A 4,550-nucleotide genomic window follows, 5' to 3' on the forward strand; every position below is an offset into this window, starting at 1 on the left:
AATATCTAGATTTTATCATAGAAGCTGGTAAGGGAATTTGAATGAATCTCAAGAAAGTCTTCATCATTCTTGAATGAGAAGCTTCATATACTGTGAAAGATGTATAAAGCTTCATCAGATTTGCTAACTTTTATCAGTGATTTATACAAAACTTCTCAGATATCATGAGATCACTTACAGAACTTATTAGAAAGAACTCAGTATTTCAGTGATCAGTGAATGTCAAAGCTGCATTTATATAGATAAAGAAAATGTTCATTAATATCTCTCTACTAATGATATTTAATTCTGATTATAAAACAGTTATTGAAGCTGACTTCTCTGACTATATTACAGAAGAAGCTATATTGTAATATAATGATAACAATGTCTTACAATTATATATTTTCATGTCTAAGAAACTGAGTTCTGCTGAATGCAACTATGAGATCTATGATAAGAAACTTCTTACAATTGTATACTGTCTAGAAGAATGAGACTCTGAACTCTGAAGTATCTCTGAATTTGAGATAATCACAGATTATAAGAATCTTAAGCACTTTACAACTATTTATACACTCACTGAATAACAGATGTAATGGATCTGAGTTCTTACCTACTTTCATTTTATAATACTACTATCTCAGCAGCTAGGACTTCCTGATGAAAGATATCTCTTATTACAAAGAGTAAAGAAATATCTTCAGATATAAACAGACACTCATCGAATAAACTGAGAATATTAGCTTCTAGATCTGAAGATATTAGTTGATCAAGATGAAATAACTTATAACACTATACATACTTCTTTAATTAGAACATTCTCTCTTCAAACTGTCACTGACACTGACACTGATATTAACACTGATATCTTCACTTCTTCTAGACCTACACTGAATGAATTATAGCATGTAACAGCTCAAACTGATGAACTTCTTCAAGCACTTATTAAAGTAGTATATCAAGAAGCATTCTGATTCCTCTCAGAACTATGTATAAGAACTGATATCTCAGAATACTCAATCAATAACCATAATACTCTGTGATTCTGTGAATAACATTGAGTCTCTCACTCTGAACTCTTACACACTCAGATAATACAAGAGATATATGATTCATATATGACTGATCACTCAGGTCATGAATAATTATACTGAATAATCTCTTAAGAGTTCTACTAATCTGAGATATTAAACAGTATCAGATGTTTTATTTGAAACTGTAACTATTACTCTTTCACCATCTTGTGAAAGAACTGTAGAAAAGATCTACTGAAATCACTTGATATCTCTGATAGAATCTGATGAGATGTGATAATTGACTTTGCTATTAATCTTTCTGAGAGTAAGAATTATAGAATCATTCTGATCATTATGAATCAATTGAGTAAGAGTGTAATATTGAAATCTTGTGACAAGATAAATACTGAATAAGTCACTGAAGCTTTTTTATAGAGTCTGTTCTATTAGATGTATGAATTACTGAGATTCATAGTATTGAATTAAGACTGTTAATTTGTAAGCACTCTCTGAACAAGAATCTGTCAAGTTCTTAAGATTATATACTATTTATCAACTGTCTATCATTCTAAGACTGATAATGCATCAGAACAGACAATTCAGACTGTAAAGAGTTATCTTTATAAGTTCTGTAATCATTTATAAGATGATTGATATAATCTTCTTCTACATACAGAGATCACTATCAATGATTAAGATACTATCTCAACAGATGTAAGCCTGTTCTTTTTTATACATAATTATTATATGAAAGTGTTGAATCTTCTAGAGATTACACAGTTCACACTGAATCTCTGCAGTTCAATTCAGATCACTGATAATATAGTAATAAAACTCTGAGATGTCTGTGACTGAGCAGAGATCTTCATGACAACTGTGAAACAAGACTAAGAGAATTAAATCAATATTCACTGAGATTCTGTTGAGCAATATAAGATAAGAGACTTGATATGATTAAATCTCAAGAATATACAGATCACATATTCATCTCATACACTGAATTATCATCATATCAAGTATAAAGGGATAGAAGTTCTAGATAGTCATAACAACTGTCTTAACACATCATCAGAGATTCATAATGTCTTTCACATGAGCTTACTCTGTCATACTGTCACTGATCTGTTCTCTTCTCAACTGATTTCTGACTGACAGCTGCCAGGGATCACAGGAGAAGATAATGAACTTGAATGAGAGATTGAAGATATTCTTGATGAGAGATCTCACAGCTGTGACTGACAATATCTTGTGAAATGAGTCAGCTATGATCACTTAACCTGAACTCTGAGTTCTGCACTATTTGAGACTGCAGCTCTTGACTGATGAGAACTATACATGATTAGAGAAGAGAGGGACTAATGTGACAGGCTGCGCCTGATCATTATATAGACTATTTCTTTACACTTCATAGATTTCACTGAAAGCTCTTATTCTCAGTCATTCTCAATCACTGATTCTTGGCTGAAAAACTCACAGAATTTCTATTCTTCTGCCTCAAAGCTTCACCGTGTACACACTGTGTATGCATATAAATATTCACTCTGATTGCTGATTCTCACACTTTCTCTTTCTTTTCCCTCTCTAACATTTTTCACTTTGTTATATAAGTTCTATTTATTATACCGATCTCTTCGGCGTGGGCCTCTTACATATATATATATACTGCTTCTTTCAGAGTAAGCTCTTTATAAGTAATTTTAGTATATAATTTAAAACTTTACTTTACAAGAAAAGATTGAGCTTATAGCTATTAATAAGTGTTATTTTATCATATAGTAAAATCAATTCTATAGTCAGTTTATCAGACTGAAACATCTGAGATTACTTCTTTATAAGAATATTATCTGATTTAGCTATTCTACAATTCTTAATAGTAAAGCTAAAGATATTATTCATTAAAAGACTGAATTTCATTCTATTAATATAAATTCAAAGCAGATTTAAATTATTCATACTTTTATTAATTATTCTAATATCTTTATCAGTGTTTATTTGATTCTATACAGTAAACTTATATTCTATAATATATTATATTTTTTATTGAATAAGGTAATTAATAGAGATAAAAAGATTATATCTTAATATATTTTAAAGATTATTATCTTTATTAATAGTTATATAAAGATTTAATAAGTAGTATAATATTTCTAATTAGTACTTCTTTAGATCTGTTATAATAATAGATAAAATATTAATAACACTGATATCTGTGACGGGCTGCGTCTGATTAAATATATAGACTTGTAAGAGATCTACACTGAATAGATTGATATGATATTTATAGATCTCATAATACAAAAGTGAAAAATATTAGAGAAGGAAAAAAGAGAAAGTGTAGAAATCAGTGATTGAGGTGAATATTTATATGTATACACAGTGAAGCTTCAGAACAGAAGAATAGAAATTCTGCATATATAGTAAAGCTTTAAGATGAAAGAATAGAAATTCTGTGAGTTTTTCAGCTAAGAATCAGTGATTGAGAATCAGAGCTTTCAGTGAAATCTATGAAGTGTAATAAAATAGTCTATATAATTGATCAGATGCAGTCTGTCACATTAGTCTCTTCTTTTCAGAAGTGAGATTATACATAGTTTTCATCAGTCAAGAGCTGCTGTTTTCCATAATACAGAGCTCAGAGTTCAGGTCAGATAATTATAGCTGACTTATTTCATAAAGTATTATCAGTCACAGCTGTGAAGTCTCTTATTAAGAATATCTTCAATCTCTCACTCAAGTTTCTTATCTTCTTCTACAATCTCTGAGAGCTGTTAGTTAAAAGTCAGTTAAGAAGAGAATGAATCAGTGATAGTGCAGTGAAGTAAGCTTATATAAAAGATATTATAAATCTCTGATAATATATCAAGACAGTAGTTATAACTGTCTAGAACTTCTATCACTTTATACTTGATATAACAATAATTCTGTGTATAAGATGAGTATATAATCTGTATATTCTTAAGATTTAATTATTCAGATCTTCTATCTTATATTACTTAGTAAAATCTCAGTGAATATTAATTCAGTTCTCTTAATCTTGTTTAATACTTGCTATGAAGGTCTCTGCTCAGTCACAGACATCTCAGAGCTTTGTTACTATATTATCAGTAATCTGAATTGAACTGTGAGAGTTCAGTGTGAAATGTGTAATCTCTAGAAGATTCAACAGCTTTATATAATAACTATATATAAGAAAGAATAAGCTTATATCTGTTAAAACAGCATCTCAGTCATTGATAATAATCTCAGTATATAGAAGAAGATCATGTTAATTATCTTATAAGTAATTACAGAACTTATAAAGATAGTTTTTTACAGTCTAAATTATTCATTCTGATTGTGACAGGCTGCGCCCGATAAATTATATAGACTATTTCATTAAACTTTATAGATTCTGCTAAAAGCTCTGATTCTCAGTCACTGATTCTTAGCTGAAAGACTTATAAAATTTCTATTCTTTCACTCTGAAGCTTTATCACATACTTAGAATTTCTATTCTTTCACTCTGAAGCTTTACTATATATGTATATAAAAATTCAGTCTGATTGCTGATTT

This window comes from Blastomyces gilchristii (assembly GCF_000003855.2).
Source record: "Blastomyces gilchristii SLH14081 genomic scaffold supercont1.43, whole genome shotgun sequence".
NCBI lineage: Eukaryota > Fungi > Ascomycota > Eurotiomycetes > Onygenales > Ajellomycetaceae > Blastomyces > Blastomyces gilchristii.